Genomic DNA, 16812 nt, shown 5'->3' on the forward strand with positions numbered 1-16812 from the left:
AATTGTAGAATCTTTAGTCTTATTAGATAATAAACTATTTTCCAAAGTGGTGGTACCAGTTTGTTCTCCTACCAACAGTATGTTAGTCTCCCTGTTCAGCCCTTAGCAGTATTGTCAGATGCTTTAAATTTTGAGAAATCCAAACCTTAAGCTTAAAAAAAAATTGGAGAGTAAGGGACTAAAGGTATTGGTTTCTGCTTTAAGAATCATAGCTATTCATTTTCGTTTGTTAAGAGTTGGTTGATATCTTCTGCCTTCTATCTTTCTATCCTCAGAGGGTCAGGAACCTTGTCTGTCTCTTTTACCACTGTGTCGCAAAGAATGCCCTGCAGTTGATACTCAGTAAATATTTGTTGCATGAATTCAGCCTGACTCCTGCTACTATTAACTGAACTACGTGGGATTGTTGGCACAGTCTCTGCTTACTGCAACCTCCGCCTCCCAGGTTCAAGCGATTCTTCAGTCTCAGCCTCCCAAGTAGCTGGGATTACAGGCGCCCGTCACCATGCCTGGCTAATTTTTGTATTTTTAGTAGAGATGGGGTTTTACCGTGTTGGCCAGGCTGGTCTCGAACTCCTGACCGCAAGTGAATTTATTTTATGGTATCTGATTAAGACTGCCCTGTTTTAGCATCAGTCATTTAGCACAGTTTTTGGTGATGGCTATTTGATCACTGATAGTAACTGGACTTTGTTTACCAAAAGCTATTATATAGTCTAAGAGAATCTTATTTGTACCAATGTACTAGTTAAAGTTGGTGCTTATATTTTCAGAAAGAGACTCTTTTTTTTTTTTTTGAAACGGAGTCTTGCTCTGTCACCAGGTTGGAGTGCAGTGGTGCGATCTTGGTTCACTGCAACCTCTGTGGGGTTCAAGTGATTCTCCTGCCTCAGCCTCCCGAGTAGCTGGGACTACAGGCACGCACCATCATGTCCAGCTAATTTTTGTATTTTTAGTACAGATGGGGTTTCACCATGTTGGTCAGGCTGGTCTCAATCTCCTGACCTTGTGATCCGCCTGCCTCGGACTCTGAAAGTGCTGGGATTACAGGCGTGAGCCACTGTGCCCAGCCGAGATTCTATTTTTAAGGAATCACTTACCCATGATTTATGCAATACTTTATTTTCTCACAAAAGAGAATATAGCAGTGGAATTTTCTGCCTATGTTAGACTCCAAGAAGCATTGCTACTTCTCTTATACCTGTTTCTGTTTTGAGCTACTTTGTAGGATACGGTGGATTATCAGAGGTTGGTGTTGCTTGGCTATCTCTCCAGTCTTCAACAGGAACCTCTTTCTCTCCCTTGTATAATCAGTATTAATCCAGTCTTTAATGTCCACCATTCTGCATCTCATTGTCACAGTTGTTTATTAAAACCATAGGGCCATGCCTGGTCGCGTGTGCCTTTATAGTCCCAGCTACTCAGGAGGCTGAGATAGTGCGCTGTGTTCAGGCCTGTGAATAGCCTTTGTACTCCAGCTGGGGCAACATAGTGAGACCTTGTCTCTAAACAGAAACCATAGGATACATGGCTTTGTTTAAATGCATCTTGCTTTGGTGTAATTTACCCATAGAGCACTTTTTTAAAAGGGTGTTTTACATTAAAACTTGTAATAATTCTTTCAGCATTTTGTGAAAGAGCTGGCAACAATGATCTCTCTCTTCTTGTAAGTATTGACACGAGACAAGTCACTTCATTTTTGCTGCACTCATAGGTCAGTTTATTAGAATAACTAGCTTGGGGCTGCGTGCGGTGGCTCACGCCTGTAATCCCAGCAATTTGGGAGGCCGAGGTGGGCCAATGACTTGAGGTCAGGAGTTTGAGACCAGCCTTGCCAACATGACAAAATCATGTCTCTACTAAAAATACAAAAATTAGCCAGGCCTGGTGGCAGGCACCTGTAATCCCAGCTACTCAGGAGGCTGAGGCAGGAGAATTGCTTGAACCTGGGAGGTGGCCGTTGCAGTGAGTGGAGATCACTCCACTGCACTTCAGCCTGGCTGACAGAGCTGAGACTGTATCTCAAAAAAAAGGAGAATCAGCTTGGATTTTTCTGACTTCCATTTCTAAGTATAATCTTTTTTTGAGAGATGACTAAGAAATAGAGCATTCAGAGCTAGTGATGAGATAAAGGAATGGTAATTTTTTTGTTTGTTTTTTTGAGAGAGTCTCACTCTGTCGCCCAGACTGGACTGCAGTGGCATGATTTTGGGGTCACTGGAATCTCCGCCCCACCCTGCCCCCAGCCCGTCCCCCACCACCGGGTTCAAGCAATTCTTGTGCCTCAGCCTCCTAAGTAACTGGGACTACAGGCGCGCACCACCACGCCTGGCTAATTTTTTGTGTTTTTAGTTGAGGCAGTGTTTCGCCATGATGCCAGGCTGGTCTCAAACTTCTGGCCTCAAGTGATCCACCCGTCTTGACCTAAGAATGGTAATTTTGACTAGTAAATTTTTACTAGTCATTTCTTTGCAAATGTATCACCTTCTTTTGTGAGATTTTTCCTTTTTAGGAATAGACAAAATAAGTAGAGACTTGTATGAGATTCAGAATCTAGTTAAGTCTGATTCATATTCTCTATTTCCAACAGAGATTTCCTGTTAGACAAGACAAATTAGAGTTTTCCTACTGACTTAACTTGGTGAGTTTTTACATAGTTTTATTTTAAATATAGTTTAATCATGAGGGAAAAAGCAGAATGAAATGCATAAAAACATTTACCATGACTTAAAAATACACCTCTTGAGTACAATCTACTGTTTCATTTTAGTGCAAATGATAGGTAAAGTTAAAAAGTTAAAGTCATATAAGGTAAGCATGTAAGATTTTCTTTTTAAAATAAGAATCGTTACAGTGTTAAATAAACATTTTTCATAAGTGGCTTCAAAAAAAGTTTTATTTTAAATATTCTTACCTGGAGTAAGCCAGAACTATTTATTCTGATCTTCTCTGGTGATTTCTAGATATAGGATAAGACTTTACAATAATGGTAAGGGGAGAAATGATATTTGAATTTAAATTTTTAATCAGTGGTTGATAATATATGATATGGAAACCTTAGAGTCAGATTATTTTTCTCCCTAGAAAAGTTCCTCAGGAATGCTGGGCATGGTGACTCATGCCTGTAATCCCAGCACTTTGGGAGGCTGAGGCAGGAAGATTGCTTGAGCTCAGGAGTTCAAGACCATTCTGGCCAACATGGTAAAAACCCATCTCTACAAAAAATACAAAAATTAGCCAGGTGTGGTGGCACATGCCTGTAGTTCCAACTACTCAAGAGACTGAGGTGGAGGATAATTTGAGCTCAGGAGGTCTAGGCTGCAGTGAGCCATAATTGTGCCACTGCATTCCAGCCTGGGCGACAGAGCAAGACCTTATCTAAAAAACAAACAAACAAAACCCAAAAACATAAAAGACCTTCAGGGAAATTAGAATTACAGTTTATGAAAAGAGATACTTGGGGCCAGGTGCGGTGACTCATGCCTATAATCCCAGCATTTTGAGAGGCCTAGGCAGGTGGATCACTTGAGGCCAGGAGTTTGAGACCAGCCTGGCCAACATGGAGAAACCCCGTCTCTACTAAAAATACAAAAATTAGCCAGGCATGGTGGCACGTGCCTGTAATCCCAGCTACTCGGGAGGCTGAGGTGGGACAATTGCTTGAACCCAGGAGGCAGAAGTTGCAGGGAGCTGAGATAACACCACTGTACTCCAGCCTGGGCGACAGAGCAAGACTCTGTCTCAAAAAAAAAAAAAAAAGATACCTTAAAGAAATTTGTAGGCTTCATTTTACTTTATAAAAGGAGTTTGATTTTGAACAAATTGCCTCTGTGTGTTTTACCTTGGAGCTCTTATCTCTCTGTGTAACTTACAGAAAAAAACTCTCCACCATTTTGTGTAACATCTTATAACTTTTACTTTGTAGTATGAGATTTTGGCCTCCAAAGCTTGTGTATGTTTTGTCAGAGTTATGTTGGGTTAAATAGGTGTTATTGCATTTTAATCTTTTAAATTCTGACACACATCATCAGGAGCCAGGAAATTCTGTTAAGACAGACATTCTGTCTAACTTTCCCTATTTTGTCTGCCTGTGTGGTTTTACTTTTTCCTTGAGTCATGAATTTTGTAATGAACACTTAAAACAGAAATTCCTGCCCATCCTTTGTTCCATTTCGTTTACTTAGAACTGTAACATTAACATATAATTTTGCTTATTTTTAATAATTTTAGAGGAGGGAATTTATTTTCTGCAGATTGTTTCCAAGTAAGGCACATGGTCCATGTAAATAGTAGTTAGGTTTTTTTAGTTAAGACTGTAAAGGAGAAGATTAAAAACATACATACACCTCTCTTCTCTTTTATAGTTGGAAGGAGGTCTAGGTGCCTTTCAGGAAGAAAAGTATCTCATGGGAATACTGAATTCTTTACTGCTGGATAGTAATAGTTAATGCTGAACATAATCGGTTGCCCTTGTAGGAGACCAAATCCTCTGGAGCAGGTGGGCCTTTTCAGTTTCCAAGTTAATGAACTTATTTCAAAATGTATGCCCTACGACTAGACTTTCTCCTTTGAAATCCATTCCTTGGGTCCCTTCCATAGCCGCATCATGTTAGCAAGAAATATTTTTAAATGGCTTGGCTGAAGTATAGATGGCCAAAGAGAACTGCCTGTTGAATTTGGCTTCTATAAAAACCAGGGGACTCTGTGGGGTTATATAAGCTCTATTTGTTTCATGAAATGACCCTTCTGTTTTTGAATTCCTTGCAGATTGGACATGCTTAAATAGTATTAGGGCCAGCCCTTTCATCTGTTTACTGTTTAGATTTTATAAGGTTCTTCATAGTCGTCATTGAGGGGAGTGGGTGAAAGACCATAACCTTTCAAATTGGAAAATAGCCATGAGAATATTAACCTATGTAATAAATGGAATCTTCTTACCATAGGGCTTTTCCCTGCTTCCTCCTTTTCTGATTCTTTTTTCAGCTCTTCTTTAGAATAAGTAAATTTTCTCAACCTAGAGGAGGCATCTTTTATAATATGTGGGATGTATTAAAATCTTCATCTTTCCCAAGTTCACTCTTTGTGGCCCTAAAGATTTGTCCCCAAGACATTTAGTGGAATCAACACACGATTCTAATTTGTGAGAATGGCGAGGTTGTTGATTGTTTGCGTTTGCCTTTCTGACTTCATTTCTAAAGATGTTCTCTTTTGGAACTGAGACCCACTTTGAAGTGAAATAGCCGCTTGTAATCAGGTTTGTTTCCTGATCCGGATTCCTGTCCTTCCATTTCAGGTATTTCACATTGCGGAAAAGTCTAATCTGAGGAACCCTATTTTCTTTCTTTTTTTTTTTTTTTAAAGCAGCTGGAGGAGTTTTTCTTCCTAGCAGGGGTTCTGTAATTAACAACAGCAGCATGTCACCTGATGGTATTAACCCAGATCTTGTGAAACCTGTGCTTGTTGCGGCCATTATTCTGCTGGATCCTCCATCCAAATGGAGACAGAGGAATTTTTTTCCTCTGATGTTGTTATGTGGATGTGTTTAGCTCAGTAGTCCTTTGTGCCTAAATTAAAAGCAAAACAAAAATTCAAGAAGTCTTTTTAAAGTCCAGGGAGTTGCACTCCTGCAAGGTGGTTGAGTGGCATCTGCCCCTTTCTAAGACAAACTTCAGCATTTGGAGCAGAGATGCATTGCATTCTTCCTGGACATATTTTTGGGGTAGATAATTATGCTAACATGTTTATATCAATAACTGTTACACAGTGGATAGTTTCTAGGGCAAGGGAATGATCCCCCTGCCCTAACTTAACTTGGCATTACATTTTCTGCTTTTTTGATTTTTTTGCTGTCTGGAAAAGTTGCATCCAAAGTGAGAATTATTCCATATTTTAACCTTTGAGCTGGCTGCTAAGGTCTCCTTGGGGACAAGGACGGTTTGTAGTTATTTATAACCTGAAAGAAGAGCAGTAAGCCTGTAAACTGCCAGCACACACCGAGGCTTGGGAGTCGGAGCATTCTGTTGTTATCCTATTGGGTTTAGTGACTTGAGAGTCATGTACCTTCTTATTCATCTTCAGCTTGACTTGATCTATCTAGATGAGCCTTACTGGCTAGGCATTTCTATAAAATTGTAACACAGATTGAGGAGAGGAAGGAGAAATAGCCTTTTTATGTACAAGTGCATATCTAATCCTCACAATCATTTTAGAATCTATACTTAGAGATACCTGTAAACTGGGAAAATCCTACAAGTACTGACTTGAACACATAATACTATGCTTGTTTCTGGGTTTTCCTTATATACAACAGTTACAAAGCAATTCAACTCTTAATTAGAGAAATATTTGGCTATGACAGAAATATGTTCTATATCTTAGCCTGATATAGAAAAAATTTAGTTATATGCTTAGTCATGTTTTTACATATGTACATATTTACACTGATCTGTATTTAATAAATGTTAGTTATCTTTTCTCCATACATCCAGAATCAAACCCAGTGTCAGATACAAAAACAATATAACAAATAAAAGTAGATGCTAAGGATTTCCCTCAATCAATATATTAGAATTTTATTGTAATATGTAGTATTTAACTTGAGGCAAGGTGCAGTGGCTCACGCCTGTAATTTCAGCACTTTGGGAGGCTGAGGTGGGTGAGTCACCTGAGGTCAGGAGTTCGACACCAGCCTGACCAACATGGTGAAACCTCGTCTCTACCGAAAATACAAAAATTACCTGGGCGTGGTGGTGGGCGCCTGTAATCCCAGCTACTTGGGAGACTGAGGCAGGAGAATTGCTTGAACCCGGGAGGCGGAGGTTGCAGTGAAGCGAGACCATGCCATTGTACTCCAGCCTGGGCAACAAGAGTGAAACTCTGTAAAAAAAAAAAAAAATAAAAAATAAAAAATAATTTAACTTGAAATAACTTAGAGTTTAGCTTAGGTTCCTGACAGCTGCTGTAATGGTACTTCTGTAACCAGGATTGACTTATTCTGGGAAATGTACTTTTCTCACTATTGTCTTGTGGATTCAGGAACTTCCCCCCATAGCTCTGTAGGTTTCCTTTTTCTTCTGTTTTCTTGAATTTGAAAAAATTTTTAATCAGGGAAGAGTATAGTTTTGTAATGTACTCAATAAATTCTTAAAGTTGGAGTGACTTGATAGTTTTCCTTTTAAAATGTTTTATTGTTTTAAAAGTATGCCTGGATTCCTGTAGCTACATTCATTCAACAACTTCTAAACTTTAATTTATTAACTAGAACTCATTAGGGAAAAATGATCCCAAAAGAGAAGGAGTCTAGTTACTCAACCAGAATTTCATTGAACAAATATTTACTGAGTGCCTGTTAGGCCATACTAGGCACAGGGGGATACTATTCTCGTTGAGCTTAACTTCCAGTAGGGAGCACAGTAGAGAAGTGAAAAAATAAAAACAAGATAATTTCAGGTAGTGGTAATAAAGAAGAAAATAAAATAGGGCAGTGTGATGAGAGGAACAGGCTAGAAGTGGACGCGGCTTCAGACTGGGTGGTCAGGGAAGACCCCTCTGAAGATAACTTCATTTGATAGGAGACCTAAATTACAAGAAGGACCGACCTATAAAAAGACCTGAGGGAAGAAAGAGCTTTGTGGGCTGAGGAAAGAGCCCAACGTGTTTGTGGATTAGAGTTAAAGGCCTGAGTGACTAAAACATCAGGATTGAGAAGAGTGTTAGAGAAGGTCAGGGAGGTATGCTGAGGCCATGGTGGTCATGACGAAAAGGTTGATTTTACTCAGATAGCAATGGAGGCCACTGAAGAATTCCTTTCTTGTCTCTCATGTGGGTCTGATGTATAAGCCTCTTCACAACTTGGAAAAATTAATTGTAAAGGCTGCTAATTCCTTTTTAAATTTTTAAATTTACTATTTGAATAGGTCACATATTTACATGGTTCAAAATTCAGAAAGTATTAAGAGGAATACAGTGGGATTTCTTCCTACTCAGGTGTACCCAGTTTCCTTCCATGGGAGTAACCAGCATCCCTAGAGCCTTGTGTCTTTTCGGAGATATTCTATATGTTAAAACAAATATACATTTTCTATTAAAAAATAGAGCTTCCTTATTTTTTTAAGAGATGCGTATTATTACATTATCTGTATCATAGTTTATTTAATCCACTGTTGATGAACTTTTAGGTTATTTCCATTTTCATGTGTTTATATATAGTCCCACAGTGAAAAACCTTTTATATTTGTCATTTAAAATGTATCAGTAGGGATACATTTCTAGAAGTGAAATTGCTGGATTAAAGGGGATGTGCATTTTTTACTTTGATAGACATTGCCCTTCACAGAGATTGTAACAATTTATACTCCAACCAGAAATGTTGTCTTTACCCTGGGTAAGTGTTATCAAACATTTTGATCTTTGCCAATTCAGTGGGTGAATCAATGTGTGATTTAATTTGCATTTTTATCTTGAATGAGAGTTGAACATCTTTTCATATATTTAAGAACCACTGGGTATTTCCATTTCTGTACACCATTGGTTGTTCTTTGCCCGTTTTTCTGTAAGACTGTTGTTGACTTTTTTCTTCTTGATCTCTAGATTCACTTAGTAATCCCCCTGTAGGTGCAATGTTTAAGAATTTAAAAAATGAAAACAGGCTGGGCACAGTGGTTCATGCCTATAATCCCAGTGCTTTGAGAAGCCAAGGTAGGAGGATTGCCTGAGGCCAAGAGTTTGAGATCAGTCAAGGCAACATAGCAAGACCCTGTCTCTACAAATTTTTTTTTTTTAATTTTAAAAGAAAGAAAACAACGACAACAGAAAAACAGGCATCCTTAATTTGTAAAGTTTTACAAAGCGTGAACCTGATAAAAGACATAAGAGAACCTCAGTCTTTCCTTTGCTGATTGAGGTCTGTCTGAAACCCTGAGTTTTAAGCAGTGTCTGTAAAAATTTTTTAAGTGTATTTAGTATTTTGTTGGACTAGATTGAACTGCAGAAAGTTTACTCATAACAAATATTCAAAAGTCATGTAAACCTTGCAACAATAGAAGTCAGTATGACCTTTAATAACTACCCTTGGGGTAATGAGAAATAAAAGATTACCTCCTGGGCTATATATGATTGAGCACACTATAACAGAAGAAACCAAAGGCTCCTTTTAGGACACATTAGTTTCTCAAAAATGAGTATACAAAAATCTTGTAGTTTTTTTTTTGTTTGTTTTTGTTCAGTTGTCATTAATCTTTTTGGCATCTTCTGTTTTGGAAAATGCAAACATCTCGGGTTGAAAATAGTTACAACACTGGGGTTTTCTTTACTTGGAAACTGTGCAAAGCTTTAAACCAGAGGAAAACAGAGAGTTAGGCTTTTTAAAAGTCCCTAACAGACCATTCTCTGGCAAGAAGTATGTTCCCAGCCATCTAGCTTGTATATGCTGTGTATTATGTTGAACCACATGAAATTGCTGATATTCAACTATTTTTGTTATATAAAACAACAGTTTCATGATTCAGTCTAATGTCTTCACAATCTTGTTCCTGTCATTTTAAAACTGATGGATATAAGTAAGGCTAAGTCATAGATATCATGTATGAGATTCATGCCTCTCTCTCTGTTAACTGGTTGATTTTTTTTTAATTCTCTGGATAAGTAGATTTGACTGATGATGGAGAAATGCTCATGGGAAATAAGTGAAAGATTTAAAAAGTGACTGCACAAGCTGTCTATGTAACACTTTTCAGAGGGTGTTCCAGCCTAGCTCTGTAAATACTGCAAAATAAACTATTGGGACATTTTCCTTTATTGTACAGGGAATTTCTCTTCTATCTTGAAAGAATTCTGATTATGTAAGAGTTTAGTTCAGATTAGTTACTGATTTTTGTTTTCAAAATGAAATTATAACAAGGCTTTGTCCTCTTATAGAATAAATATATACTTGATACTGGATGAAAAACTCACTTTTACCAGGACTGGGATTAGAGGTACCAGGCTGGGAGTTTTTGGCTTTGTAATATAATTTATCTGAAATAACAAATTATTCGCATTACATTGCAAATCTGATATACTCAGCATTGTTCAAAGGGCTGTTTTAGAGATATGTGAAAAAAACCCAGAAAACTTAATGAACTTGAATGCAACTGGGTGAGTGTTTCAGTCATCAGAGTTTTTTTTTTTTTTTTGAGATGGAGTCTCGCTGTGTCGCAGGCTGGAGTGCAGTGGCACCAACTCGGCTCTCTGCAACCCCCGCCTCCCAGGTTCAAGCGATTCTCCTGCCTCAGCCTTTTGAGTAGCTGGGACTACAGGCACGTGTCACCACGCCTGGCTAATTTTTGTGTTTTTAGTAGACATGGGGTTTCACTATGTTGATCAGACTGGTCTCGAACTCCTGACCTCGTGATCCGCCCACCTCGGGCTCCCGAAGTACTGGGATTACACGCGTGAGCCACCATGCCTGGCCGTCATCAGAGTATTTGTACTGAATGCCTTGAGTTCCAGGCAGGCTGTGCTAGGTGGTAAGGGATAGATAAAACAGTTGCAGCTTCTGTTTAAGGAGCTTAAAGTCTACAGGAGTCAGCAGAAGTGTTCATAAGTATAAAAGAAGGCAGAAAAGAAATGCACCGTAGGTTGAGTTGAAAGCATTATCTGTGCATCACGACAGCATTACAGGTTGAATATCCCCTTATCTGAAATGTTGGGACCAGAGTGTTTTGGATTTCAGATTTTTCCAGATTTTTTGGAATAGTTTTGTTGCATACTTACTGGTTCAACATTCCTAATCTGAAATCCAAAGTGTTCCAATGAGCATGTCATGTCAGTGCTCAAAAACTTTTGGATTTTGGAACTTTTCAGAGCAGGGATGCTCAACCTGTAATACATTTTTGTTTGTCCTTCTGTCTGTCCTCCAAAGTTTAATATTCTAGTTAGAAATTATATTGTTGACTTGAATCACATCAAAACTGGTTAACGACTTCATGGTCTTATAATACCCACTAGGAAGCATTCCATTAGAGATTTTTATTAGTTGCTAGCTGATAATACCTTCATTGGAAATTAAGCAGATTTACAGTTGACAGAGATATTTTAAAGTGTATTTTTTAATGTAACTCGAAGAGGTCTGTTCTCACAGGTCAGAATTTAATAGAGTAAGCAGGAGAATAAATGGTGGTGTATGTTCAGCCTCAGAGTTTGAGCGTACTAGAAAGTTTGGTAAGCTTTGGAAAATAAATTTCTCAATAGAGAATGCAGACAGACAGTCTTAACTTGTTTGAAGGCAGGAGCAATATATTTTGGCTTTAGTTGTCTACTGCAGAGGTTCTCAAACTCTAACCCTCAGGTAGATCTCCTCTTTTCTAAAATTTTTTTCTGCTGGTCATCTGCAGCGGTTGGCATGAAGTGCTAGAGAGTTCATGTAGCACTAGACTACTTTGCTGATGAACATTTTGCCCATGGTTCCTGCTATGAGTGAAATTAATTAGACTTGTGGTGTCCTAGTCAATTTCCTTCACAGCAGGTTGTGTGGTTAGAGCTCCTCAGAGTTTGAGACAGATTCTCCAGTTCTACTGGCTGTGGGGTTAGAGATTTTTAAAAATTAGAAGAAAGGAAAAGATGTAGCTACAAAATAAGTCAGAAGCAAAAAAGCTGGGAAAAAATGGTCAAGATCAAAGTAGTATTTTCTTTTTTCTGGTTATAATAATGAACCAAGGATCAGTAGCAACAATTAAGGCATTAAAATAAACTGATTATTAAAATTTGGCCTTTCCCTGGGCTTAGGTAATTCATAAATTGTTCATTGTTAGATAAGTTTGAAGTTTTTTTAACCTCAAAATAAGTTCAAATTAGTATTTTATGATTACTCAGTGTAGAGCTGTGCCTATAATCCACCTCTCCAGAGCCAAATTTTTTGTTCCTAACTAACGCATAAAATCAAACCTTCATTGCACCCTCTCCCAAAGTAGGAATTTTGAAATTTCACTCTGGCCATTAATGATAATTGGGATTTGTAAAACTAGCTAATTTATACTTACTCATTAATGGAAAAATAAAACAGTTCTTTGAGAATGTGTTTTCCATCAAATGCAAGCCTGTCTTGGAGGTGACCACAGTAGCATTTGGCCTCTTTTCTTCATGTTATCATGGAATCATGAATTACACAAGCCAGGGAAGCCCAAATGCCACTGCAGTGCTTAGTTTGCTAGCTTAAGTGAGATAGCACACCATGTTAGCTTCATCTGTGATTTCACAGATGCCTTAATTGTAAATTCCTGGCCGGGCGTGGTGGCTCATGCCTGTAATCCCAGCACTTTAGGAGGCCGAGGCCGGCAGATCATGAGGTCAGGAGATGGAGACCATCCTGGCTAACATGGTGAAACCCCATCTCTACTAAAAATACAAAAATTAGCTGGGCATGGTGGCGGGTGCCTATAGTCCCAGCTACTCAGGAGGCTGAGGCAGGAGAATGGCATGAACCTGGGAGGCGGACCTTGCAGTGAGCCAAGATCACCACTGCACTCCAGCCTGGGCCACAGAGTGAGGTTCCGTCTCAAAAAAAAAAAAAAAAAAAAAAGGTCAATTCCTGTAAGATAGCATTTATGACCATGGGAATAACATCTATTTATGAGTATTACTCTGTGAAGGCGCACTTGTAGTTTATTAATCTCCTTGTTTATTATTTAAGTAGTCAGTGAATCAGTGAATATTTGTGAGTTAAGTTATTGTGTGATTTGTTGTTACTTTTTTTTTTTTTTCCCTCTGTCTCCCAGGCTAGATTACAATGGCGCCATCTTGGCTCAGTGCAAACTCCACCTTCACCTCCACCTCCTGAGTTCTAGCGATTCTCTGTCTCAGCCTCCCAAGTAGCTGGGATTACAGGTGTGCATCGTCACACCTGGCTTATTTTTGTATTTTTAGTAGAGATGGGGTTTCGCTATGTTGGCCAGGCTGGTTTTGAACTCCTGACCTCAGGTGACCCGCCTGCCTTGGCCTTCCAAAGTCCAGGGATTACAGGCATGAGCCACCATATTAACACCTCTTTCTGCAAAGGATTTGAGGCAGATTCCAAAAATACTTAACATATAAAAGATTAAAAGTTGAGAGAATTATATCAAAGGGAATAATTAAGAAAATAAAACTATTATAGAATGAACATATGATCCTGTATAAAATATAGCATATAAAACAGGCATATGGGCTTACAGTTTTAAGAGATGAGTCACAAACTTGTCTCAGGATTTCCTAGTAGCCAAGCAAGGAGGGCAACATGATCAGTTATAAGATTCATATTGTTTGGCCTTTGAAAACAAACTAGGTGTTCAGGAAATTTCTCCCTTGTATATTATAAACCAGAGATGTGTGATATAATGGAATACATCCTTACACAATTGCTCCAATATCAAAACAATAAAAATAATGCAGAACACTACAAAAAGTAGTTTATACCCCAAGTACCTGTCATCCCTAATTAACAGATATTTGTATTATCATATTTTCCTTGTATCCTTGTTTTAAAAGAATCACAAGAGATAAACTTGAAGTATCTTATATTATTTTCCCAGTCTCCTCCTCCTCCCTGCTTCTCCCAATATGAAACTGATATATAGGCTGTCAAGGCTGGGTTTTTGTTGTTGTTGTTGTTTACTTTTACTACATCATATATAAACCTTAAATTTGCATAAATAATATACTGTACATGTCATTCCTAAACTTGCTTTTTTTTATTAGCGCTGTGTTTGATGGCCATGGTGCTGTAGATCTAGTTCTTTTATTTTATTTTTTTTTATTTTTTGAGATGGAGCTTCGCTCTTGTTGCCCAGGCTGGAGTGCAATGGTGCAATCTCGGCTCACCACAACCTCCGCCTCCCGGGTTCAAGCGATTCTCCTGCCTCAGCCTACCGAGTAGCTGGGATGACAGGCGCACGCCACCACAGCCGGCTAATTTTGCATTTTTTAAAATTTAATTTAATTTTTTTATTTTTTGAGATGGAGTCGTGCTCATCGCCCAGGCTGGAGTGCAGTGGCGCAATCTCGGCTCACTGCAAGCTCTGCCTCCCGGGTTCACGCCATTCTCCTGTCTCAGCCTCCTGAGTAGCTGGGACTACAGGCGCCCGCCACCACGCCTGGCTAATTTTTTGTATTTTTAGCAGAGACGGGGTTTCACCGTGTTAGCCAGGATGATCTCGATCTTCTGACCTCGTGATCTGCCAGCCTCGGCCTCCCAAAGTGCTGGGATCACAGGCGTGAGCCACCGCGCCTGGCTAGTTTTGCATTTTTAGTAGAGACAGGGTTTCTCCATGTTGGTCAGGCTGGTCTCAAACTCCCAACCTCAGGTGATCTGCCTGCCTCAGCCTCCCAAAGTGCTGGGATTACAGGTGTGAACCACTGCGCCCAGCCTAGTTCATTAATTTTAAATTCTGAAGTATAGTTTTCCATTATATGGAAATAATACAAATTAGTTATCTATTCCCCTACTAAAGGATTTTTAGTTTGTTTCTAGTTTTTCACTGTTATTAACGGTGCCACATTGAAAACCCTTGTCTGTATTTTGTGGCCACATGTAGAGTTTCTCTAGGGCAGCAGTTCTCAAAGAATTATCTGGGAACTTGTTAGAAATGCAAACTTGGGCCCATCCCAAATCTCTGAATCAGAAACTCTGGGGGTGGGGCCAGCAATCTGTTTAAAAGGAGATTCTGGTCCACTCTACACTTCAGAATCACAGCTGTAGCACATGTATCGTTAAAAGTGGAATTAGTAAGTTTTAGGGTACATGTATTTTCCACTGTACTAGATACACCCAATTGATTTCACAGAAACAATTTATATATCAATTTTTTATTCAGTCCGTTTGTCATACGTTACAAGCTTTTTTTTTTTTTTTTTTTTTTTTTTTTTTTTGGTAGTCTTTTGTCTTTGTTTATTATGGTGCTTAGAAATTGTAACCAAGCCGGGCGCGGTGGCTCAAGCCTGTAATCCCAGCACTTTGGGAGGCCGAGATGGGCGGATCACAAGGTCAGGAGATCGAGACCATCCTGGCTAACATGGTGAAACCCCGTCTCTACTAAAAATACAAAAAACTAGCCGGGCGAGGTGGCGGGCGCCTGTAGTCCCAGCTACTCGGGAGGCTGAGGCAGGAGAATGGCGTAAACCCGGGAAGCGGAGCTTGCAGTGAGCTGAGATCCAGCCACTGCACTCCAGCCTGGGCGACAGAGCGAGACTCCGTCTCAAAAAAAAAAAAAAAAAAAAAAAAAAAGAAATTGTAACCAAATTCACCAATTAAAAAAAATTGTGGCCAGACATGGTAGCTCATCCCTGTAATCCTAGCACTTTGGGAGGCCAAGGTGGGCATACTGTTTGAGTCTGGGAGTTCAAGACCAGCCTGGGCAACATGGCAGAACCCTGTCTCCACAAAAAAATACAAAAAATTAGCAAGGTGGTATGGTGGTGCATGCCTGTTGTCCCAGCTACTCAGGAGGCTGAGGATTGCTTCAGCCTGGGAGGCAGAGGTTGTAGTGAGCCAAGATCGAGCCACTGTACTGCAGCCTGGGTTACAAAGTGAGACCCTGTCTCAAAAAAAAAGTAAAAATTGTATATATTTGAGGTATGCAACATAATATTTTGATTTGCATATGCATAGTGAAATGATTACTATAGTCAAACCAATTAACATATCCATTATCTGACAGTTACCTTTTGTGTGTACGTGTGTGTGCGCACGTATGTGTGTACGTGTGTGTGCGTGTGCACGCGTAGGTGGTAAAAGCACCTAAAATCTCTTCTGGCAAACTTCCATTGTACAATACAATATTATTAACTATAGCCCTCATGTTGTACAGTCGATCTTCTCTAGATGGATTAATCTTACCCATCTGCAACTTTGTATCCCTTGAACCTACATCTCCCCAGTCTACTCCCTCATCCCCAAGTTCACCAGTTTTTTGAATGACTTTGGTATTTAGAAAGGCTTTGGAGGGAAGAATTTTGAGTTGGATTTGATTTGCTACTGAGACACCCCATTGAGATATATAGCAGTTATTGGAGAATGGTCTGAGGCTTATGAGAGAGGTGAGAGTTGTAGAGATTTGGAAAACATTTGTATAAAGGTAGAAATTTGACATTGTTGGGATGGATGAAATTGCCATAAAGATATGTCTGACTGATGAAAAAACAAAAAATTGACATAAAGAGAATGTAGATTGAGAAAATGATTGAGGATTAAACCATGGGGAGCAACAGTGGACGAAGATAATCTAGTAAAAGAAACTGAGGAATGATCACAAAACAGAGCAAGGAGAAGAATCTGAAATATCAAGTGGTGACAGGAATGTAAGCAGGGAGAGATCACGAATGCTTCAGAGAAAGGAATACATCTAAGAAAGGTGTAAAAATATTCCCCTTCAAGAGAGCAGCTAGCAATGGGTTGAGGAATAGAAGGCTCCTTAAGTTTGCAGTGAAGCATAGGAGAAGATGAAGCAAACTTAGAGAGGGTAACAAGGTCATTTTGCTTTAGGAGTAGAGTATTTGTACCCCAAAGGAAGGAGCCCATGGCAAGTTATGTCTGGTGTTAATGATGCTGTCTCCTCTTCAGGCAGCCTTTTCATAGATACACTTTAAATACCCTTTGAGTAAATTCATTCAGCAATATAGTTATTGAGTATTGTGCAGAGGTATAGGGTGATATAATTGTGACTAGGTGACTACTTTACATTAGATAGTCTTCTCTGGTGTTAACATTTAAATTTAGGACCTCAGCCGGGCACGGTGGCTCACGCCTGTAATCCCAACACTTTGGAAGGCCAAGGCGGGTGGATCACCTGAGGTCGGGAGTTC

General features: G+C 39.3%; 1 protein-coding gene across 7 annotated transcripts in view; it reads left to right on the forward strand.

Moving 5' to 3' along the window:
- SPO (speckle type BTB/POZ protein) overlaps nucleotides 1–16812 on the forward strand; it is an 84955-nt gene that overhangs the window by 43028 nt on the left and 25115 nt on the right. For 2 of the 7 annotated variants that reach the window (XM_071082973.1, XM_071082974.1), the window contains exon 2: nucleotides 2591–2641. The exons of the other annotated variants lie outside the window; for them this stretch is intronic. The gene's annotated coding sequence lies outside the window, so the exon portion shown is untranslated. The remainder of the gene's footprint in view (nucleotides 1–2590; nucleotides 2642–16812) is intronic. 7 annotated transcript variants of the gene reach the window in all.

This window comes from Macaca nemestrina, chromosome 17 (genome assembly GCF_043159975.1).
Source record: "Macaca nemestrina isolate mMacNem1 chromosome 17, mMacNem.hap1, whole genome shotgun sequence".
Classification (NCBI taxonomy): Eukaryota; Metazoa; Chordata; class Mammalia; order Primates; family Cercopithecidae; genus Macaca; species Macaca nemestrina.